Source organism: Lissotriton vulgaris, chromosome 3_1 (assembly GCF_964263255.1).
Source record: "Lissotriton vulgaris chromosome 3_1, aLisVul1.2, whole genome shotgun sequence".
Classification (NCBI taxonomy): domain Eukaryota; kingdom Metazoa; phylum Chordata; class Amphibia; order Caudata; family Salamandridae; genus Lissotriton; species Lissotriton vulgaris.
Window position 1 is genome coordinate 66,520,823 of NC_141689.1, and position 25,677 is coordinate 66,546,499.

At 48.3% G+C, this 25,677-nt stretch overlaps 1 protein-coding gene across 1 annotated transcript in view; it reads left to right on the top strand.

Annotated features, from left to right (window-relative positions):
* Positions 1-1,320: 1,320 nt before the first annotated feature.
* FBXO41 (F-box protein 41) overlaps positions 1,321-25,677 on the top strand; it is a 588,800-nt gene continuing 564,443 nt past the window's right edge. The window contains exon 1 of the mRNA XM_086960098.1: positions 1,321-1,693. The gene's annotated coding sequence lies outside the window, so the exon portion shown is untranslated. The remainder of the gene's footprint in view (positions 1,694-25,677) is intronic.

Sequence of the window (25,677 nt, forward strand, 5' to 3'; positions counted from 1 at the left end):
GTTTGTGCTTGTAGGGAGGTATTCTCAGAGGGGAGTTATGTTTACACACCGGGTGTGCTTGCACATGACCCTGCAGATGTGGAAGGTGTTTGCATATGCGGGACTGTATTTACACAGGGGAGTTATGTTTACACATGGCCTGTGGTTGCAGATTACTCTGCAGATGTGGAATGTGTTCGCATATGTGGGTCTGTATTTTCACATTGGAGTTATGCTTCCACATGTGGTGGGTTTGCACATGACCCTACAGATGTGGAATGTGTTTGCATATGTGGGACTGTATTCTCACATTGGAAATATTGTTCAGGAGTGGCTGTACTTGCACCGTAGGGCCTGCTTGCATTATATTAGCACAACGATTGAACGCGAGGGCTTTCATCACCTTTAATAACCAAAGATGGGAAAAACAAAGACACAATATATTATGAAAAAACTGTTGCTGCTGTGAATTGGCAGGAAAGTGATGTGGTGGGCTTAGGGGGCGTCGTGAGTGTGACAGCAGGCGCCAGAAACGTGCAGACTGCGTTCCCCATTCCTGTCCGGACTCAGGACCCCTGCTGGGCACCAACATTCACTCTAGGATGCCACTGCCATCACATACCAAGGCAAGCACTGCACACTGCCGCTGAGACCCCAGCAGCAGAGGTAACTTCACAAGAATGCTAGAGGCTTTGTAGACGATCCCTTGAATGACTTGCACATCTGTTCGGCTGCCGCTGCACTCCCTTCTGCAAGGCGGGAAGAAGGAGGGGAGGGGGGCATTAGAAGCATTCCAGTTATATACAGAGTAGCTAGGCCGCGGGATGTCCTGGGCTCGGGGCCCTGGCACAGGACAGCTCCCTCTAAGCGCTTTACTTGTACCCAGGGGCGGCTGAGCGCTGCGAAGGGACGACGGTGAAGGTCTTATGGGATCTGTCGGGGTCAGGGAAGGAGTGAAACTCGGCACTGTTTATGAATGAATGTATGTCTCCTTTTCCCGGCCCCTTCTGGCGCCCTCGCTACCACCCACCAAAGCTTCATGTTAGTGCATACATACCACCCCTAGATTACAACACCCACACCCCGCCTCGCTCCCAGGGCAGTGCTGCGGGCAACTTAGAGGCAGTGCACGTCAGCACTGCATGCTAGCGCCTAGACACTTCCCCAGGTGCTAGCCAGCCCCTCGCTGAGCAGGGCTGTAGAGGCCCGCTTCCGAGTACATGCTGCCCTCCTGTGAGCAGCCGCGTGCCCATGCCCACCCATCTGTGCCCAGGGCTGCCCAGTGCAGCAGGCAGGAGGTTGCAAGGAAGCGAGCAGGCAGCCCCGCCCCCCTCCCCTTAAAGATGCAGGCGCCAGAGAGGCACGCGCAGGCATCCCTCGTTTCTGCACCTCACTCCTGGGTCCGGCTGCTGTGACCGAGCTGCCTGTCAGCACCGGGGACTGAGCCCCCCCGCCACGCCCCCCGCTGCAGGTGCCCGGCTCAGGAGGGATGCTGCGGACAGCCCGCCGCCTGCCCAGGAGCCGGGGATGAGCAGAGATGCAGGGCCGGCAGTAGTGAGGCAGGGATGGGGGCCCACCTTGCCTCCCCTCTCAGCCCTGCACCCGGCTGCTGCAGCGGACTCGTGGGGAGGCGTCTACCAGCCCGCAGCCTCCGCCAGCGCCACGGCTTACCCTGGGCACGGGCATCCCCGGGGAGGGTGCAGCCCTGCTGAAGGTAAGGATGGAGGGGGCGTATGCGGGGGTGGCATGGTACCAGGGGCAGTGGCATGGCACCCACGGGCAGGAGGAGCCCCCTGCTGGGCAGCTATCAGGGCAGGGGTAGGGGCCCGAGTCACCGCCTGCAATGGTCCAAGAATCATGTGCCAACACGCGCCACCCTCCCCGACCCGGGCGGAAGACTCCAGATTTTTAAAGGAATAAATGGCTTGCATTTACCTTTCTCCCGCCTGAAAATGTCCCGATTTCAATACAAACCAATATGGAAAAATGTCCCCCACTGCAGTTACATAAAATATAGTCCGCCCCCCACCCCCTTATTATTTTTAAATCTCCTTATTTTCGCCTTTGCATAGGTTGGCATGTATTCATATGAATAAATGTCACGGAAATGGCGGCAGCAGGCCCCTAAAAAGAGGTGTTTATTTTTTATGCCCCCTGCACCCATGGGGTGACCACCCCCGCCCCCCCCCCCCCTTGTAAGCTGTCTCTATCTTCACCATGAGACATGTCAGTCCACGTTTACCCACGGTGAAGGCACAGCCCGGAAGGGAGTGAGGGGGGGACTAGGCCCGGCCGGTGATGTCAGCCAGGATGGTGCCAGGGAAGGTTCACTGGCGGTTGTGCAGCGACGTGTGAGTGTTGTGATGTCGACGTGTGACATGGCTGTAACACTGTCTGCTCTGTCACAGCACCGCTGCTGAATTACTAACCTCAGCCTACATGTGTGTCTAGGGGAAACGCTGTGTGTTTGCGCGCGCAAATATATACTTACAAATAGCAGCGACTATGTAACATTTATATACCTATGGTACACGATACATGTGTGTGTGTATATATGTATATCTATATATATATATATACACACACACACACACACACATATATATATTGTATAGTCGATGTGCATAGAGTATATGCACACACACATATATGTGTGTGTGTCTATATTCATACATATGTATACACGTCGAATCTGTCGCATTCATATACGTTTGTATGTGTGCAGGCATGTATAAGCATATATTTTGTATAAATATTACATTCATGCAGCATGCATACCCGTATATCCGAGGACACACATTCCTACAAGTGCACACTGTATGCAACCGACATTAAACCCAGCCCCGGATTCATCTGTGTGTCCCCGCATGTATCTAGGTTCATGCATGTAACCTGTGCTGCAGACTGCACTGCCGCACACGCTGCGGTGTGCCTGCACATACGTGCCTTGCCTGTGCTGTAAGACACAGGGGGGGGGGGGGGGGGGGGCATGGATGCTTTGATCGCTCTGTGGTTTGTTTTTTTTCGTCAATCCTTCACCCTCTCTGCCGATGCTCAGAAACCTCAACATGGAAGAAGATGGCTGGTTCCGGCCTCGGCGCAGCAGGGCTGCTGCGCGCCCGCAGCCTCGGTAACTGTCCGGATAAATAAACATCATATTTTCCGCTCCCCCTGACATGTTTTTAATGATTGACACGTCGTTAAACTGAATTGGATTATGCCTCAACTAATGCACATAAATGGTGCGCCGCAGCCTGTGGGGAGGGGAGACCGAGACAGCCTGGGATACCCCGACATGAGCACATGTCGCGACAGGAGTCACGACGGAGGAGCCCGAAGGCTCACTTCCTCTCCAAGGAAGGGTTCTGCCAAAAAGGGGCTGGTGCGCGCTTTTCCGGAAAAGCTCCTGTCAAGAGTGTGTGGACGTGGGCAGGTTTCTCTCCGTTGCCATGGGAGACGGTGCCATGCCACGGCAGAGAGGGGGGCAGGATGGAGGGGGTGTGAGAGGCGCCTGGCACCGCTCACAGACGAGACTGTATTAAGAGACATTTCGGGAGGGGGTCATTTCATTTGTTCACTTTGATGCAACATGTGGGCCGCCGTCCTCACGCTTTGTGCGTGATAATAACACCAAAGAACCACCTGCTCAAGCGCCATATTTTCTAGGCGCTAATTATAGACACACTGTGGTGTCCATGTTGTTACTCGATGTCTCGGGGACGACATGACGTGTCCACGGCCCTGGACCCCGACCTCCAGGTCAGGCACATAGATGCTCCGCCACATGTCACCAACCTTCTGAGCTATCTTCTGCGCTGTCTGGATGCCTTTAGAGAAATATGGAGCAAACCTCGATATCGTTAACCAATTAGAAACAGCAACTAGCTTCAAGTTTAAGTTTATTTGATTTAGTTCTCGACTGGAAACAACAAATATTTAAGGATTAAAATTACATTTGGATAGTAAAATTGTAATTCTAATACAAAGTTAAGAATGATTTAAAAAAATGTAAACATATTAATACACACAAATTCATTAGGCGCTGCCTTACAGAGAGAAATCAGGTTCTGAACAGAGTTAATTTTAAATTTTGTTCTAATTGGATTTAACGCCTTAACCGCGCCGGCAATTCCACTGCGGGCGTTCTAAAAGGTGGGCGGGGCTGCGACGGCTGTTGGCCGTTCGCAGCACCAGGCATGGAGTGCTCCCGTCGGCTGTTGGCCGACAGAGCATGGAACGGGTTTTAAAAATCTCTTTCTAGCTTTGACAACATTCCAGTTTGAGCAAACAAATAACACACCTGTTCTAAGTCTTGCACCCCGCCTTTACATAGATCACAGAGACTAGTGGATGTTTCCTCTGGATACCACCTAAAGGTGAATGATTTTAAAGGCAGTATCCCAAGACGGAGTAATGTAATGCTTCGCCTGACTCCATGGTTTAGGCGCCATGAGACTTCCTGGAAGTGATTTGTGCGCCATATAAATATCCATGACTTGACTTGACTGACTTGACTTAAGTTAAAAAAGATATACCGTTGCCTTTTTTTAAATATACAATAGTTTCCGCATATTGTTTGTACAATGGTAGTTTGGAGGAATGTTGGATATCAAGATCCATGCTTCACCTTGGTGTTAAAGAAGTTTTAAGAAAAGTTTCAAATGTGCCGGAGTCCATGACTTCAACAAGTCAAGAGTAACATTTGCGAGTTTAAAAGCGATAGATGCTTGAATATCTCAATATTTAGGAAGAATCGTAGGGTTCCTTGATCTGCGTGAACAAGGTTATATGCCCATCCTATTATGTTAGTGATCCCTCTCGCATAAGAACTGACTAATGAGAGTACGAGACGAAGAGCTTGCACCGGCACAGCTTGTGACATCGCAGTCAGTTTCCGGATGACTTTCCCTTCTTTCAGGTCAAGTTGTTTCCATTAATTTATTGGAATATATTCTATTGCATATGACAGTACTAATGGGATCTAAGTGCTATATACTTGTAGAAGAGAAGAGAAGTCCCTTTGACCAGTGGAGGAGTATAATCGTCGGAGAGCCCCTAGCTGGACATCGACTTTACGGCACAGGTTTTGCAAGTGGGGCTGGTTTTGCAAAGATTGTGAAAAAATTCTCCCTAGGTATGTATATTCCTTTACAACTTCCAGCGGTTTTCCCCCTCGGGGAACATATTTTTACAACAACAGTTGTCCCATGCAGCAAAGATGAGAGGAAACAATAAATATAGACACAGTGGAAACTATATGGTTGTGCGCCCTTCACCATCACCCTATTACGGGTAAGCCTCACCGCTGCTCCTATTTAGTTTTCTCCCTGAAAGCCATACCACGGTCTCACTTGCCCAATTTTATTCTAGGATGATGACCTGATTGTTCGCCCAACCCGCGCAACAACTCATTTACAACCGAGCCCTGGCCGGTGTATGACATCATATATTTAGTTACTGGTAAGAAGTAATTCCATCTCCTACACGGGTAGCATGTGTTGCCCGATTCCGTGTTGGTAAATCACGGAATCTTTCACCCTAGATGCCATGATGTCCCGCCTTCTCCCTACATTCTGCCTGACCGATTCACTCGGGCCAACCAGGTAGCCATGGTACGATCGTGTTCACTCTTTTTTTTTTTTTTTAAAAACCTCATTTAATTCACTCTTGTTCTACACAATCGGTCTCTGTTGAGACACGCCGCATTTTTAGTCACTGCTAGTCTTCACCACGTTATGCATGTGACATGTCGGAACTCACCCTTGTTCCACACCATCGGTTCCTGATGAGACACACCGTATTTCTAGTCTTTGCTATTCTTCACCACGTTATGCATGGGACATGACGGTCCTGTATAATTGAGCTAACGGAACGTTAAGATGATGATGGTTGCTCTCGTGATCTTGCCCATATTGAACTGATGAGAAATCAGCACTTCACGATTCGTGCATTTTAATTTCACTATTACTCGATATCACTCTTACTGGTTTTAACCCCTTCGACGCTGATGACGAGCTGGGCTCGTCATGGCGTAGCCTCCTCGCACGCTGATGACGAGCCCAGCTCGTCATGTAAAGTGCGTTTCCGCAAAACCCAGCGTGCGAGCGGAATTCCGCTAGCGCGCATGGTGTTAAACACAACTCTACGATGTTTCTAAAAATATTTTTCTATCTCCCCTTTTTCCCCTTAGGCTATTGTGGCTTGTATTATTTTGGCATACTCTTTGTCCTGATGATGATCCCTTTGATTTTGTAAATGGGATCGAAACGCCGTCGACCTGTTGAAACACTATATACTATGAAATGTATACCGAATGTGATATGCTTGTAATGGTGTGAACTGAATTTCTGTTACTGCTTTATTTACAGAAATCGCGTACTTCTGCCTAAATATTCTTTTCTATCCCTTCACTACCTCTTCACCTTGCCAATTTGTAAGCGTAAGGGTACAGGCTTGTGCCCTACTCTAAAGAATTGTTGAAGGTATTTTATGTGACTTATCAATTGTATAGTAAAGAGCATGGGACCACTGTTGTTGTAAAAAAGACTTTTGTTTTAGTGACATTCGGTATTAAATCCTTTTCTTCTGTATATTTAGTGAGTGGCTGCAGATTCCTTTGCAGACCAAATGGAGTCAGATCTAAGATGGCTACATCGTCTGCGCACATCATAGTGTGGATTTTATAAGAAGCGATTTTAGGGGGAAAATGATTAACCTGATTGAGTCTTTCCGGCAAATCACTAAGATACAAGGAGAACAGTTTGGGAGCTAGGAGGCACCCTTGCCTCAGGTCATTAGGTGCAGGTATTGGCCTGGTGAGACCCTTCGCCCTCCCCATTTGAACTTGAAACCATGTCGCTGAGTATAATGATATTATTAAGTGAAGGAGGTTATCCGGAATTCCCATTCTTTGGAGTTTTTTCCAGAGCATAGCTCTGTCTACCCTGTCAAATACAGTCGTAAAGTTGCCGCAGACTGCATACACAACCTGAGACTTATTTATGACATATTTATCCATTACAGCAACCATTAATAACCAATAATCACTGGATTATACTTTAACCTTGCGTTGCAGAGTATCGCTACCTGCCACAAAGCACTGCAACGGGGCGCGTGGGGTAGTAGGCGGTAATTAAATGTAATTAAAATGATAACGTTTCCTCAAATAAAATTGAGAGACATCTTTCCGCAGTGACATTGGCACTGCGCCGGGGTCTGGGACATTATTCTATTCTCACATCGCGTGCAGTATGGACGGAGTAAGGTCCTCGTGACGTCAAGGGTCTGTTCCTGCCTTGACTCAAGCGTCTATGTGGTAGAGTAAAGTAATAGTAGCTGCGTGATCGTTAGTGCGAGTTCATGCAAATAGTTGGCGGGATGATTAGAACAACTGTATTATAGATGCATTTATATAGCATTTACTACCCCTAAAGCGGTGCTGGAGCGCTTTACGGCTGGTAGCATGCTACTCCTGAACCCATGGTTAGAGGTTAAATCAGTGGTTATTGGTGATTAGTTCTTGTTGTTGGTTGTGTGTTCTCTGTTGGACGGGGGACAGACTGCCGCCTCAGACAGGATCTAATGCGCCCGATGTGGCAGAAGGTCGGAACCGCAATCCCTTATGACCCTCCCACGCTCCGCCCCCTCCACCATCCATTTAAGCCAGATGGTCCCACGCGCAGCGTCCACGCGCTACGTCCTCGCCGAAGGTGCGCCAAAGGTAAGCCTGTCTACGCCCGTCCGCGCCTGGACCGCGCCCAGCGCCAGAGCCCCTGGTACTCGCTTTGTCCACCCCTCCCGCATTACCTACGATGCCTCCACCCTCCTAGCCCTTAACCCCGGCCGTTCCCCCAACTGCGTCCAAGCCGCCCCTGGACACACCCATGGACCCTTTTCCTGCAACTCCTGCAAGTTCGACGGCACCAGGAACACCTCCTCATCCACTAACACCAACCAGATATCTGACACCAACCACCTACAATGCATCCTGCTCAACACCCGATCGGTCCACAGGCACGCCATTGACCTCTGGAATCTACTAGACACCATCTCCCCGGACGTCGCCTTCCTAACAGAAACATGGATGAACGCCTCTTCCGCCCCAGACATCACCATTGCCATCCCAGAAGACTACAAGATCATACGCAAGGACCGTACCGGCCACACAGGAGGAGGTATCGCTATCGTCCATAAGAATTCCATCCGCATCTCAACCAGCTCAGACGTCAATCTCGCCAACTCAGAACACCTTCACTTCCAGATCCACATCGACCCCAAGACCACACTCAGAGGCACCCTCCTTTACAGACCTCCAGGACCCCGCGCACAATTTAGTGAGGACATCACGGACTTCATCACTCCACACGCGCTTCCCTCCAAAGATTACATCCTTCTGGGAGACCTCAACTTTCACCTTGAAAAGAACAACGACCGCAACTCCACCACCCTTTTGGACAACCTCGCCAACCTCGGACTTAAACAACTGGTCACTTCCCCCACCCACATCGCAGGTCACACACTCGACCCTATCTTCACCTCCAGCAGTCATGTCTCCTTCAGCCACACCACGGCTCTCCTTTGGACTGACCACAGCTGCGTTCACTTCACCTACAACAAGCCCAAAGCCAACAACCACCCCCAATCAACTATGCAAAGAAACTGGAACAAAATCACCATCGACCAAATCTCATCATCGCTCCTTCTAAACCCCCCAGCCCACTCCTCAAATCCCGACCAAGCCGCCACCAACCTCACCCTATGGCTATCCAACAGCGCCAACATCCTAGCACCACTGAAAAAACAACAAAACTAACTCGGCAGCAAGAAGGCCTCCTGGTTCAACGATGATCTTAAGAAATCCAAGAAACTCTGCCGCTCCCTTGAGAAGGCCTGGAAAAAAGATCCAACCACCAGCACCAAGGAAGCCTTCAAGAACGCCACCCGCTTACACCACCAATTGATCCGAAAAGCCAAGAAAGCCGCTTTCAAGGACCGACTAGATAACAACGCCCATAACAGCAAAGAACTATTCAACATCGTCAAGGAATTCACCAATCCCACGGCCAACTCCAACGACATCACCCCCTCCCAAGCCCTCTGCGACTCCCTAGCCTCATTCTTCCACAACAAAATCGCAGACATCCACAACAGCTTCGACAACCAACCCGAAGACCAACCCACCCAACCCCTAGCAGGACCCCCACCTCCCTTGAACACCCTCAACGACTGGAACCCTATCTCCACTGAGGACACCATCCGCCTGATGAACTCCATCCACTTAGGATCCCCAACTGACCCATACCCTCACCACATCTTCAACAAAGCTGACTCCATCATAGCACCACACCTCCGAGATGTCATCAACTGCTCCTTCAACTCCGCCACCTTCCCGGAAAGCTGGAAACATGCCGAACTCAGCGCCCTCCTGAAGAAACCCACAGCTGACCCCACCAAACTCAAAAACTACCGCCCCATCTCGCTCCTTCCATTCCCGGCCAAAGTCATCGAGAAAGCGGTCAACAACCAGCTCGCCACCTTCCTTGAAACTAACAAATCCCTCGACTCCTCACAATCCGGCTTCCGAGCCAAACACAGCACTGAAACCGCCCTCATCGCAGCAACAGATGACATCCGTACTCTCCTGGACAATGGAGACACAGTCGCCCTCATCCTCCTTGACCTCTCCGCAGCCTTCGACACAGTCTGCCATAGCACCCTTCTACAGCGCCTCAAAAACATCGGAATACAAGGAAAAGCATTGGATTGGATCACCTCATTCCTCACCGGAAGAACCCAGAGAGTCCGCCTCCCACCATTCATCTCAGAGGCCACTGAAGTCATCTGTGGCGTACCCCAAGGATCCTCACTCAGTCCCACCCTCTTCAACGTATACATGAGCCCCCTCGCGGCCATCGCTCGCCAACACAACCTCAACATCATCTCCTACGCGGATGACACTCAACTGATCCTTTCACTCACCAATGACCCTAGAACCGCCAAAACTAACCTACACGAAGGAATGAAAGAAGTAGCCGAATGGATGAAACACAGCCGTCTGAAACTGAACTCAGATAAAACAGAAGTCCTTATCTTAGGCACCTCCCCCTCTGCCTGGGACGACTCTTGGTGGCCAGAAGCCCTTGGAAAAGCACCCATCCTGACGGACCACGCACGGAACCTGGGCGTCATCCTGGATTCCTCACTTTCAATGAATAGACAAGTCAACGCCGTCTCTTCATCCTGCTTCAACATTCTTCGCATGCTCAAAAAAACTTTCCGTTGGATCCCCACCGAAACTAGGAAAACGGTCACCCACGCTCTGGTCACGAGCCGACTGGACTACGGAAACACCCTCTACGCCGGTACTACCGCTAAACTCCAGAAAAAACTCCAACGAATCCAGAACGCTTCAGCCAGGCTCATATTAGACATCCCGCGCAATGAACACATCTCTGGTCACCTGAAAAACCTCCACTGGCTCCCCGTCAATAAGAGGATCACTTTCCGGCTCCTAACCCACGCACACAAAGCACTCTACGAAATCGGACCAGAATGCCTCAACACACGACTGTCCTTCTACACCCCCTCACGCCAACTACGATCATTCAACCAAGCCCTGGCCACTGTACCTCGCATCAACAAAACCACCATGGGAGGTAGATCCTTTTCCTACCTGGCAGCTAAAACCTGGAACTCACTTCCCACTCACCTTCGCCTTACTCAGAACCACCTAGCATTCAGAAAGGAACTTAAAACGTGCATATTTGACCAGTAATTTCCCACCCCTCTTCAAGCGCCTTGAGACCCTCTGGGTATGTAGCGCGCTATATAAATTTTCTGACTTGACTTGACTTGACTTGCCGAGGCAGGCACCGCCATCCGGATTATGATGTCCCTTTCCAACAGCCTTTTCATGGCTGTCCCACCACTTTGGGGGCCCCAAGCAGGCCCCCGTCCCTCGTGGGCCACTGGCAAGTGGCACAGGGAGCACATGTAGTGTCCCCATGCACATCCTTGCACCGCGTGCCATGCACCACACAGTCCATAGCACACAGTGCAGGGATGTACAAAAAGTGCCCTTTTACACTGCAGCTTGTGCTGCAGCCCTTTTCGGGGCGACAGCACAAGTTGCTGTGTTAAAGAGCACTTTTCCGACCACCAGCTGGGCGGTCGCTTGATAATTGGCCAGTTGGACTGCCGCCTGCTTGTTGGTCGGTTTACTGGCCGACGTGATAGCGGGCGGAGGTCCAACCACCGTCTATCGTAATACGTCTCTATATCCCCCAAGTCAGATTTTGATCTATCTCTTGAGAATAAGTGAGATATCCTGCCACCGTGGAGCAGTTTGGGGGAGTTATTGATTGTATTAAGAACAGTTTTGCACACTAACCTCCACAGTGCACTTCTTATTTTCTTTTTCCTCAATATAAAGGGGCTGATTTGGATGTCAGTCGGAAAGCCTTCTGAACGACATCCGCCGCTGGAATTTCGACCACCGTATTATGAGTACTGCGGTCGGAATTCACACTGACCGGTCATTCTGGCTGGATTCCGACAGGCTCAAGGAAACCCACCAGCCAGTTGGATTTGACATGTAACACCTCAAGACCTGTTTTCGCTGTTGGGATTACGATGTAGGGCTGTCTGACATGAAAACCTGTTAGAAACTGACGTTGGGAGCCTCTAGCAGGGCCCATTGCCTCAGCGGCCTCCAGTTGAAGGCCTGGGGGTCATCCATGGTGCCCCCCCTGTTAATCCCTGCACCGAGTGGCAGGCACTGCTAGCTGCCTGCCGCGTAGTGCAGGTATAACAAACACTGCCATTCCCATATGGCAGCTTGTGCTATAGCCGGTCAACGGCCGCAGCACCAGCTTCCATAGGGAAATGGGAGAGTGTGACCGCACCATGGCCGCCGCCGCCGCCGAACGGAGGTCGGTTGGTCCTGATTCAGCGATGGTGTCAGGCAGACTCAAGTCCGCCCAACATCGTAATGACGGCCAAAGTGTTAAGACCTTATTTTTTTAATCTCGTGAGTTAGTAATAAGGATGTCACACATAAGTGTAAATTGCCCACCTCTTTTGACAGCTCAGACGCTGTCCACCAGATGTTGCTTGGTGGTGGTCGCCAGCACTCTCTAATGCATAAATATTATTATGAACAAAAGGTTCTCCTTTACCATTTGCACTTTATTCCCCGTTATTATGCGCTCCACTCTAAAAAGACACTAACATCACCAACACCTGGCACAAAAGTTATTTTGACTGAAGTTATTAGTGGGCCTTACTCCACCTGTGGACTGGCTGTTTTACAGGTGGGTGCTAGTTACAAGCCCTGAGGCATTGTGGCTCCTTGCAGGTGGCATCGCTACCTAAGTTATACCCAGGTATAAATGAATGGGGAATACCATGTGCAGGTAGTAATTGCTCTGTTTTGCACACAATTATTGGCTGTACACTGGTTGGGGTTGGAAAGTACCACCACACATAACCTGGTAGAAGTGTCCACATAAACCCACAAGTGAGTGAAATTAGTGCTCCTTTCCTAGTCGATGCTTGTACGAAACCAGTCGCACATTACTTTACCCCCAGTCTTCATGCATAAATGACCTGTTTCTGTCTGCCTGGTTGGAATTCAGACCTGTAACATAGGTCACAAAAAAGGTGGCACAACTGTTATTCCCAAAGTAGGAAACAAGTCACGTAAGTATGTTTGAGTGCATAAAGTAGTACTCCTGGTGTAGTCCTTTAGATACTCTTACATGTATTTATGCAGCCGACCTCAAAGCAATTAAAATGGGGATACAATAGGAAGTTAGAGAGACTATTCAGATACAATTAGTACAAATAAGGAAGGCTGGACCGTCGTTGCTTCTTTAGGGTGTTTGGACAAAATGTAGAGTTTTTAGTAACAGGATACCAAAATATCGGAAAAAATATCATGATATCAAAATATCGTGATGCAGAAATATCATTGTAAAGAATACAGGGCCTGATTAGGATGTCGGTCGGCGTCCCACTGACAGGCCATTGCCGGCGGCCCACCCGACATCCAGACTATCAGTCCAACCGCCACATTATCATGCAGGTGATCCGACCACAGATGTCGGGGGAAAGACCGCCGCCTCCGACAGGAGCCAAGATCCTATCAGAGCAGAGGGCGGAATCGTATCCCTACCATTGGGGTTGTGCTTGCATAGGCACTGCCATGGGGATTACAATGTCCTTTCTGGCTGCCTTTTCATAACGGTCCGACCGCCATGAAAAGGCAGCCGAAAAGTGACTTTGATGGCTCCAAGCAGGGCCCCGTCCCCCACGGTCGCTACAAAGTGGCCCTGGAGGCCCATGTAGGGCCGCCCACACACATTCATGATGCCTGAAAAATGGTGCATGGATGTATACAAAGTGCTTTTTCCCACTGTGGCTTGTGCTAAGGCCCTGTGGAAAGTCAGCCCAATTTACAACCGATGCCCAGGCTGCTGGCGCAAGACGCCTCTTAGTTCCCATTCTGAATAGTTACCAAAATAAAGAGACGGGCGCTGGAAACAGGATCATAAGAACAGAGTTTTATTACTCATGAGGAGAGCCTGTCATTTCGGACACGAAACACAGTGTCTTTCGGGAGGTGCTCTAACAAGTTCTCTGAGACATCGCCTTTTATACATCACAAACATTCCTTATTACAATAATAACACTGTGAAGCAAGGAAAAGACATCCCGACCCCTCCCCGCTCTGGCGCAATCCAACACGTGGCTACAGTACAGGTCCTCACACCATACAATGGGAGGGGGCTATTGCTCAGCTGAGTGTTCCGCTGATTTCTTTGGAATGTGTGCGCCTGATCGATTCTCGGAGGGGTGGGGAGGTCATTAATAGTAGCTCTTTTGAAGAGGGACGAGTGCATACAGTGGTGGGCAATGAACTGTATCCTCAGGCGAAGGGGATGACCAGTGGTCCGTGTGGACAATCGGGCTCAGTGGAGGGGTCATCAAGGGAGGGGTATTCATAGGAAGAAGGGAGGTGATGGTCAGGCACGGGGTGTGATTCCCAGGGACAGAGTCGCACAGAGAGAGAGAGGTCTTATGACCCGTATATGAGAGAGCGGGGGCAGTCAGGTACAGCTGGGGGGTTTATGTCAGCTGAGGCGAAGGATGCTTCTTCAAGAGGAAATGGGGGGGGGGGTGGGTCAAGCAGGAGGGTTATTTTTCAGAGCAGGGTCGCGCAGAGGGAGAGGGTTTTATGGTCTGTGCATGTGGGAGTGGGGGGGTGTTCAAATACGCGCAGGAGGGAAGCCGGGGATTCCAATGAGCGGGCAAAAAGGCCATGGTGCCTAAAATGGCTGTCATGTATATATGGGCACGGGCTTATACTAGTGGGAGGGTGCGGTCAACGTTTCACGGTATTCATGGTGCCTACAGGGAGGGGGATGGGAGAAGGCAAATGAACGCCGCTTATGTACATTAATATTGCTAATTTCCACAGCCCTTTTCCTGGGCTGCAGAGGAAAAAGCACTTTTCCAACCTCCTCGACGGTGGTCTCATCCTAATTAGACGGACCGCAGACTGATTGTCAGTCAGTCTCCTGCCTACTACAGTGGCAGTCGGCGATCCGATCGACTGTCTTCTTAGTGAGGGTGAATGTGTTTTCAGGTAAGTAATATCGTTACTAAGAATATTGTTGTCGGTAACAAAGTTTTCAATAATATAGTTGTAAAGAATATCTTTTTTAAATTATTTTATTGTGCTCAGTTCATATATAAATTGTATATGTTATTGTTTGTATAATTGTTATTAATTTTTAAAAATATAGTTTGTAATTTTAAGTAATTTAGAATTTTTTATGTAATTGTTAAAAGTAATTTATGGTATCATAGTGGGTTGTTGGATTTTGTTAGGGTATAGGGTGGGAAGTTAATTAAGTAATTGTTAATAGTAATTTATAGTATCATGTTCAAATACGCGCAGGAGGGAAGCCGGGGATTCCAATGAGCGGGCAAAAAGGCCATGGTGCCTAAAATGGCTGTCATGTATATATGGGCACGGGCTTATACTAGTGGGAGGGTGCGGTCAACGTTTCACGGTATTCATGGTGCCTACAGGGAGGGGGATGGGAGAAGGCAAATGAACGCCCCTTATGTACATTAATATTGCTAATTTCCACAGTCGCCGCTTTTAACATAAGTAAGTTCATTTCCTAGCTAATGGGCGTACATATAATACATGTGTGGACGATGAGATAGCGTTTGTCATATACCAGTGAATTGCATATAACCATGGCACAATCGATGCGGTTGGTGGAATGCAGCACATATGAATTCACAGTTGCTGGGTTACTTATACAAGCCTAGAGTTCAGCATACTACATAGTCATCAATGTACAGCTTTTAAAAGTGACCGAAAAAGAAAAACATTTTGAAAGTAATACAAAGTGGTTGAGGGCGGAATTCAGTTCGACACAAGTAATTTAGTCAAATTGATGGGTGTCTTCGAGACAGTGTCTTTTTAGCAGTGAGCCATCACTGGTAGGCTCTAGTCCGTTTTCTTTCGTTGACGCTGTTGAGCACCGGCGGTGGAGCTATAGGTCCAGCTCGGATCTATCCTTACACGTTGCAGGGTGCGGTCAGTCCTCTGCTGTTTAGACCACAGTCCTGTTCCCTAACCAATTCTTTAAGGGTGCCTTATGCTCGGCACCTGTATTTCCTTTTTCCTTCTGTGGCGAACCCCATTTCCATCTGAATGCTGTTCTTCTTATCCGAGTCAAAAAGTCATGTGGAAAAGAGGGGGTGTTGGATAGTTGAGGGAAGAGAGGGCGGAGTGGGGTCAGGTCTTTTCTTGGACACATCAAGGGACCAAGGGAGCAAAGGAGAACGAGCAGGCAGGCCCATCAATCGGACCCAAAAGGGGGCGAAGACTTCAGGCACACGTGGGTTAGCAGACTGAGGGCTTCAGGGCAGCCCTTCAACTTTTCATTTTCCACGTTTGAGATTGGTGTCTCGTCCAGTATCTTGTTGCTCTGCAGCTCCACCTTTGGTCGAGGTCACATGTGTCTCAGGATCCGCAGCCAGGCTGTACGTCACGTCCGACCCTTCTCCTCCGATGATCGTATATCTTTGAATGGGTACAAAACAAGTTTTAGAGAACTAGCAGGAGAAGACATTTATGCATTTGAATTCCGCCCTAGTACCCGATAGTTCTTTGACCCATTCCCCTCCTTTTTGTCACCACCCTCATAACATCCAATCCCCCACCTGTAGGTCAGTAACCGGACCCTCAAAGATACCAGTTCAGGCAACTAAGCCCGCTGACCTTAATTTGATATCTTGGAATATCGCTGGTATCGCAGGGAAATTAAATACCCCTTTCTGGTCTAGACTCATAGGAGAAGGGTTCGATATAGTCCTCCTCCAGGAGACCTGGAGCCAGGAGGACATCAATGTAGAAGGTTATTCTTCTTATTGCCTAAATGCCACCAAATCTAATTCAGGCAGGGCAAAGGGGGGTCTCCTGATTCTCCTCTCCAATAGACTGGAAACATACAAAGTTAGAAGTAGCTCAAATGTGGGAGCTCACAGCCAGGTATTAAGGATTGCATGTGCTAAGGGAAAGGATCTGGTCCTCGTTAATTTTTATAATAACATTTTTGATGCCACCAGAGGGAATATTCTGTACCCCCTGGAAAAAGAAATTGCTAATGTCATGGGCATTTCAAACAAGCAGTCTGACATCCTATGGGCTGGGGATTTTAACCTTCAGCCATGTCAGCTATCCAAAGGCAACCCCTATGGCTTTGGGGTGGAGCCGGATAATTCCACTGGGAGTGTGGGAAGGAGTGAGGATTCTCCTCATTTCCCACATTGCCATTATGGCTCCACTTTAAACAAACTGCTACTTAAATTAGATTTATCATTGTTAAATTGTAACAAAAATAAGCAGAATGCCATTTGCCCAACCTTTACAGGGAGGGAAGCTGGGACTTTCATCGATCACATCCTGTTTTCAAGTAACGGGGACTATTTAGGCTTGTATGTGAGGGAGGAAAGTCTTAGCGATCATAACAGTATCTGTGTCACCCTTCCTTTAAGGGGCGTTACACAAATAACTGGGGAAACCTGTACCACCGATATAGTGTCCTGCCGACCCAATGGCCCGAGGATCAAATGGACGGGGGTTAATTCTGCGGCCAAACAAAGGGAGGTGATAGTCAGTTGTAAAACCGAGATTAGTTACTGCCTTAAAGATGTTTTTAACCACGATCTTCTGATATCACAATTCATTAATATCAACACCATCATCGAGGGTATTTTCACCAAGAAACCATCAGTTAATAATACGGTAAAACTGGGATGGTTCGATAAGCCCTGCACTGTAGCCTTACGGGAATTGAAACGTGTTTTAGGGCTTAAACCCCGAGATGGCAACAGCATCAAAGTAGCAAGGGTCAACTACAAACTGGCTATCTCTAACAGGAAAAAGGTTTTACAGAGAGAAGCCTGGGACAAATTGAATGAAGCAGTTGAGGCAAAAAATAGTAAACTCTACTGGGAAATAGTCAACAGCCCATTTCTAAATACAGAAGGTGCCCCAGAAATTACTTCCTATGTTGCCTGCGAGGACTGGGTCTCTCAATTTACTAATATTTCTAACCCAGAAAGGGTATCACTATCCCTACCCCATGCTGTTTTGCCAATATGGACACCTATACCTTTAGAGATTACGCTGCAAGAGGGACTAGAAGGCCTTGCCAATAGCAAGGGGGGAAGGCCCCGGGACCTGACGGGGTGCCCATAGACCTATTAAAATCAGAACCTAACCTATGGGCCCCCATTTTGGTTAGGACCTTCAACTGCGCAGCGGAAGGTAACTTTCCTCCCTCTTGGGGTCAATCGGTTATTGTCCCCTTATTTAAAAAAGGCAGCAAATCTGAGGCCTCCAATTATCGGCCAATTTCCTTACTGGATGCCTCAGTAAAGGTTATGAGTAGAATTCTGCTCAAAAGACTAGAAACTTGGGCAGAAGATATGAACATTTTAACTAAAGTGCAATACGGCTTCAGGAAGGGGATGGGTACCTTGGAGCAATGCGTGAATTTGGATCTTTTAATTAATAAATATACAGTGGCCAAAAAGGGCAACTTATTTTTATGTTTTGCTGATCTGAGCAGCGCTTTTGATTTAGTTGACCACGGTATTCTTTGGCAGGTATTATTGGAGTTAGGAGCACCGAAAGAAATAGTACATTTTCTGGCTAGGCTTTACCAGAAACTTTCCTGTAAAGTCCGATATGGCACCCTAGGCGAATGTACACCATTCTTTAAGGTATCTAGGGGCATCCGCCAAGGATGCGTACTAGCTCCTCTTTTATTTTCTCTTTTTATCAACTGTGTTGATCGCACCCTGGCTACTATATCGGCCAACGCTCCGCAGATTGGAGGCAATCCTGTCTCAATCTTACTTTATGCGGATGACGCGGTACTTTTATCCCGCACTCAAATGGGCTTACAGCGTCTTATTGATGGTTTTATGTTGTTTATACAAAATAGGAGACTCTGTGTAAACAAATCTAAGACCTACGTTATGTTGTGCGGTGAGTCAGCCAATAAACTAAAGTCCAATTTTTATCTAGACAGCGACAAAATGTTACAAGTTAAAACATTTTGCTACCTAGGAATCACCTATGCTAATGATGGGTCTTGGAAACCAGAGCTTGACAATGCCAGGTTGAAAATGACCCGCTCCACCAGCAGCGTTTTTCGATTTGCTTCCAAGCTTGGTTCAAGAAGCATTCGAGACATGATTAATATCTACAATATTCGCTGTGTTCCCTCGGCATTGTATGGGGCAGGGGTATGGGGCCACATAGACGGCACCTCTCTCCAAAAAGAGGAGAACAAGTTCCTAAGAAGAGTGCTATGTGTCCCCCACTCCGCTTCCATTCAACTAATTCACGACGAGGTTGGGGTCGAGTTTATCTCGGACTTAGCAGCCGTTCGTCCACTCTTATTGTGGCGTTCTATTTGGGCTAAGCCAGAAACTCGATTCACTCAAGAAATTATTCTTGATTGTATAGGCCTGGACTTTTCCTCACGTATTCTTTGGCTGAAATACATCCGTTTTTGGTTTAAAACTTTGTTTGATATTGATGTTCTTCTCGACCCCGAACTTGCGGTAGAAATACCCAAAAAAGAGATCAAACAAACTTTTCTATTGTATAAAAAGAAAGGGCGTGATGAGGCATATGGTAAGCTAGCTACTGTGAAGTTCTATAGAGAACTTAACTTACCATCGGGGTTCCAAGCCTATCTCCTATATGTCTGCCGCCCATCTCATCAATATGTTTTAACCCGCGTCAGGTTGGGTATTGTACACCACCTAGTTGCGTTCCCAGTACAGAAACAGAAATCTGAAACCCCCTGCCCTTGTGACAACGTTTCACGCCAGAGTTGCTGCCATTTCTTACTTTTTTGCAAATTTTATCACTTTTTAAGATGAAGGTATTTAAAGCCTATATTCATTAAATATAACATACGGTCTTTTAAGAATGCCCTTGTGTTACTATCTGCTTTAGAAAATGCGGACATTTGTTTTTTTGTTGCTACTTTCATTCTGAAATGTACAGCTGCCAGGAAAAGTATTGTATTGCTATGATTCTATATTCCTGTCTGTACCCTCATAAAATGTACAGCTGCCAGGGCGAGCATCTTTTAGCAGTGATAACTTATTCTCAATCCTGTCTGTACATGTTTCTTTCTTTTGATTCTTTATATTTATATGGTACAGCTGCCAGGAAATGTTTAGTGTTGTTATATCCCTATACTTTCCTGTCTGTACTTACATCTTAAACTAAAAACCTATATAACACATGTCCTAGGCAGGGGCTTGTTATTCAACGTACAGCTGCCAGGATAAGCATTTTGCGACAAATATATTTATTCCTGTCTGTACGATTTTAACTTTTGTACCTTTTGGTCACCTTTATGTTTTAATTGTGATCCAATGTTTAAACGCATGTCAGTATGTGTCCTATTCTCTTATGAAATATCATGGATTTCCCTGTATAAATTTTGTATTTTATAACAATTTTTTTAATGCAATGAATTGATCTCATGTTTTGCTTGTATGATTTGTTTACAAATCGAATAAAAGCTTTGAAATTTAAACTGAAACTTTTGAATTCCGCCCTCAATCCTACGCATTTGGGGGTTACGTTCATCGGTCACAGTCAGAACCCTACCACCACGAAGTATACATGTCGGCATTCCTACTGAGTTTGTGCCAAGTCTATTTATCGTTCATTCCGGCTAACCCTTTCAAAAACAGGGCAGGGGTGCTATCATCGAGAGAGGGGGAGGGAAAAACAGGCTTTCATCGAGGAGCAACAGTTAATCAAGGTCATCGGTTATTCTTCGAGGACAGCTGATATGGAGCAGGGGTCAGGGAGAGGCGGGGACGCTTTGGACATTCGCGCTTGAGTGCAGAGGGGTGGGGCAATCTGGGCATTGGGGATCAATCTGGACATTGGGGCTTGTATCTCTAACGAACTGAAAAAAATAGGATGCCATTGACATATAGTCCCCCTATAAAAGGGCCAGATTAGGGGACATCAGCCGTCTTACCTGTCCCTTCCTTCTTAGCCAATGCAAGTTCTTTCATTTTTTTTTTTTTTTTTTTGCAGAAAAGGAGAGGTAGTAATATGGCAAGTCACAATCGTTTTAGTTTCTGTCAATTTTGCTGAACACTTTTGCGTTCAAAAAAAGGACCCAATTAGACTGGTGCCGACGGGGCACAATTTTACCACGAAAAGGAAGAGGCAATAGGGGGGGGATTCTTATAGAGAGTGAGAGTCGTCCGTATTCTAAACGAGCCGTTCGGTACACGTATGACATGTAGAAAGGTAGAGAGAGAGAGAGAGAGAGAGAGGGAGAGAGATAGAGAGGGAGAGAGAAAGAGAGAGACGTGTACGGTAATAGGTCATTTAGTGCGCTCACAACACAGAACGGCAGGGGTCCGGTAACACGGAAACGCAAACAGAGGGAAGACATAAACCCATACATTACATACACACAAACTCAGACAAGGGAAGACAGTACGTGTGTTACATACAAAAATTTACGACAAAACATAGAACAGTTATTGGCCAAAAAGATCTCTTTCTGCATGCTGCGCATCTTTAGTATCCTATTTATCTACGTGCTGAGCTCTTTTTACCTTTTCCTCCTTTTCCTCTTGTTTGCTATCTTTTGCGAGCGTTCTCGATTGCTAATACTTACACACCTCGGTCAGTTGGTCGGGAATTAACCTGGTCGGGTTACTACTCACGGTGGGATCTTTGAATCATTTTTCCTTTTCTCCCTTTTGGCGAAAAGGTTCTCCAGGCTGAGGCGACGGAGGGCGTTAATCGGGAGAACAGTCGGACAGCTTAGCTATATCTATACGGGTGCGAGAAGGAGGTGGTACACGGTCTTTAAACATTAACAACATTCCTAATCTTCCAGACGGGCGGTGCTTAGGCAAACCTTACCCCGGAACTTTCCTTGTCCTTTCCCTATCTAGTTAAAACGTCATAGTTGCATTATCTGGCGTGCTGGTTCGACTCATAGTCTGTCATATCGTACTAACCCGTCGAGTATCTACGTCAGTCCATCCTCCCAATCACTAGGTTCTAAGGGAGGAACAGTCATGTCTAAGTAAAAAGGGGGGGGGGGTGCTACATCTTACAAAGCTCATCATGTATAAGCACTATGCTCAAATTCCCTACTTCCCCTTCCGTCGGTCGTTCGGTCATCACTCCTCCAAACTTCAGCCGACGTTCCGACGTGACCTGCAGATGGGAGGAGAGAGAAGGGGGGTGGGGGCAACATTCAAAACACGTCAGCACGCATAAATCCGAAAATGTTTTTACTTACCACATACTCGATCTACCTCCACACGGTGCATTCTCTACCATCTCGGCGTTTAAGCCCCGAGGGACCAGTAGTGTTAGAAACATAATCATTGGTGTTCTGCGTATCCGCATGGATCACTCGAGCGTGGTCTTTTAGATCATGCGCAAGGGTGGTGGTCAGGTGGCGTTTTTCTTCAGTATTGTTTAAGGGCACCTAAAACGTTTTTCCTGTTGCCTGTGGCATGTAATGTAATGGCTTAAGTATCAGGCTTTTTAACCTTCAACCTTAATAAAGTTGCTTATCTTTCGCTTATATCGGAGACAGTAGTAACACATTCGAGACTCATTAATGCAATCGCTACAGTTGTACTTGCTTTTTCAAAAACCTTTAATAAAAATGTTGGCGCACAAACACGAGCCTACAACCCAGTGGGCCGGCCATAGAGTAGACTGGAGCCGGGCGTGAGGGGAACGAAGTCGGTAGCCATTCATTTCATAATATAAAGTGCGGCAAGTGCAATAACATCGTATCGAAATTCATTGGGAGTAAGCATCATAAATGTCGAAAAGTCAAACTTTCAAATAACCATAGTGCGTTAAAACTTAATATCAATTCATTGTCCGAATGCTCTATCAGTACCTATTTCATATCAATTCACTGTTTTGACACATAATTGGTACCCACCCTATACCGGTTCATTGTCCCAACACATAATCAATATCTATCTTATATCAAATCCTTTTCTGAACATATTATCGATATCCATCTTATCTACTTCCATTGTCCAAAAACTACATACATATCTCAGAACATCAAAGCTTGAGCAATCAGGGTACAACAAAAGAGCTGAAAGTTTCATTTGTATCGGCGCCATTTTGGGCGAGGTCAGGCAGGCCCAAGTATAGTAAAAAATGTTTCCTCCATCTCGTGGTTGGACCAGAACCTCTTTCGGCAGTTCAAGAGTTTGTTTTCGAAAGGGCAACAGAAGAGACTGGCAATGTGAACCATCAGTCAAAAAGGGGAGGGGTGCAACAATTTTCCTACCGGGTCATACTGTGTTTCCACCGGAACTGATCCGAACTGTAGTCTGCAGAATTCTAGTCATTCAAACTGAGGCTGGCGCCAGCTTGGGAGCGCCGACGTCCTGCGGCTACATTTCCATTGTTCCGTGGGCAATCATGGCAGTCATTCCCCATCGGGGGTATTTGCGGGAGTCGGGGACTCCCGCGGCTCCTCTAGAATCTTCAAGGTTGTGGAGAACTATGATGGTGGAGTCAACAAGTGACCAGGCCATACCTGCATGCTTGGCCCACTCTTGCCGGGTCGACCGCCATCTCGAGAGCTCGGCAGCCATCGGCAATCGCGGGGTCAAATGAGCGGACGGGCTCCAACCTGCCGGGCGAGGTGTTGCAGCATCGCCACCGTGGAAGAACCCTTTTCCGGGTGCCTGGAGCGCTGAGGGTGCAGCTGGGGAGCCTCCACCTGGGGAGGTGGGAGAGACTCGTTCGCGCCGTCTCTCCCTTCCAGCGCACCCCACGGCGTCTCGTTTGACATTTGTTATGGCCGGACCAGGCGATGAGGACGAGGGGGGGGGGTCGGAGGCATGTGCAAGACATCCCCCCCTCAGGGTTGTTGCAGGAATTATAGAAGAAAGAAGAAACGTCCCGTCCGTCTCTGGGCCGGGCCTCTGGTTGAGGGTGGCCGGACGCTCTTTGTCACGGCTCCAGGAACGGGTCCCTTAGTCCATCCTTGGGACAGACCTTGGCGCGCGGCGCCTCCTTCGGGCTGCTAGCGGAGTGGCCTCTCCACCCCAGGCCTCCCATGGACGCTGGTCCAGACTGGGAGAGAGAGGGGGGGGGGAAACCTGCAACTCTCCAGTGTTACCGCGGCCGTACCCCGTTGGCCTCGGCCCCTGGCCGGACTGGGAGAGAGAGAGAGAGAGGAGGGTCGAGGACACAGACATTCCCCCCCCTGCAACTCTCCTGTGTTGTCGTAGCAATCCCCCTGGCCGGGTTCCGCTGGCCTCGGCCTCTCCTCCGGCTACACCCTACGTGATGATCTCCTGGCCGACGGTTGGCAGCAGGACCCGCCCTATATATGCTGTTTCCTGCTGGGCGTAGCCGTAAGCCTGTTGCATTTTGGAAGTTTCCAGAAAAAGGGGCGGATGTCTGGTGACTTGTATCTTTCCCATTTTGCCGTTATTTGGGCGTGGCAGGCGGTGGGACAGGCACGTTTGGGGCAGTGAGGGGCGATGAAGCCTCGTTGCCTCGTGGCCGTTGCAATATCACGCTTGGTTTCTCTTACTGTTCTCTGGATTCTTATTATGGGCCTATTTCTAACGTTTCTTGTTTCTAGGACAATAATAGGTTTTATCATTACGTATTGTTATCGTTTCTTTGTTCGTTATTTAAATAAAAGTTCATCAGTGGCCTACTGATTTCGTTTTCCTATGTCATTCCTCTTTTTCTCTTTTTAGTTTGTTTTTCCTTCCTTTCCAGTTTGTTTCATGCTAAAGTTTCTGTTAACAGGATACAGTCAGACCACAGTTACCACAGACAGATTGCCGAAGCTAAAAAGATCTACTTCGAGCATAGAATAGACCAGGCTGATAACACGAGCCGGGAACTATTTCGAATTGTGAAGGAATTCACAGAACCGGTGGCGGCCGCTAGGGCTCACTCCCACACTGAGGAGTGGATCAAGCAGCTTGCTGACTTCTTTGTGGACAAGATCCGTAGGATTCAGGCCTCTTTCGATCGGGTGGAGTCCCTGGAAGTGGAGGCAGTTGTGGAAAGTGATCTGAAGGTCCTTCCATCCGCTGCAGCCGAGCAGGTGCCCACTCTTTCGACGTTCCCCCCGCTATCCTGTGAGTCCTCTCTGGAGCTGCTTTCCCGGTTGAAATCTGGATCTCCCTTGGATGCTTGTTCGGCCAAATGCCTGAGCTCGGTGGCACCAGCTATTAACAACTTGCTGAACCCCTTGCTCAACATGTCTCTGAGTTCTGGAGTGGTCCCCAAAGAATGGAAGCATGCTCTCATTCTCCCGCTCATTAAGAAACCTCTGCTTGACCCTTTACAGTGGGCCAACTATAGACCAATCTCCCTCCTCCCTGCTCTGGCGAAGGTGGCGGAGAAACATGTTCAGCATACTCTTACCACCTTTATAGAGAATAACAATCTGCTGCATGACTCCCAATCTGGTTTCCGTGCTAACTACAGTACGGAGACAGCTCTTGTGGAGGTGACCGACGCCATCAGGGAGACGCTTGATCTTGGGGGAAAGGCCATGTTGGTCTTGCTGGACCTGTCGGCGGCATTCGACACCGTCCCTCACGCCGGCCTCCTCCGGAGACTCCGGGAGGTAGGTCTGCGGGGGACGGTGTTGAACTGGTTTCAATCCTTCTTAACCGACCGTCGGCAGGTGATCTGGGCTCCTCCGTTCTCCGCGGAAATGCCTTCGCTAGAGGTGGGGGTGCCTCAGGGATCTATCCTGAGCCCCACCATTTTTAACATTTATGTGGCCCCTTTGGCGAAGGTCGCGGAGGCATTTGGAGCCCGGGTCATTTCATACGCTGACGACACCCAGCTCCTGTTCACCTGCAGGAAGGGAGAGGTTTTTAATGGCGACAGAATCAGAGACTGCCTGAGTGCTGTTTTTGCATGGTTTCAGCACCAGAACCTGAAATGTAACTCGGATAAGTCCGAGTTGCTCTTTTTTGGTTGCGCTGAGGACCCTGGCTGGAAATCATGGTGGCCTTCCGACATGTTCCCCCCTGAGAAACCATCCGCCCAAGTAAAAAATCTGGGTGTGGTATTCGACG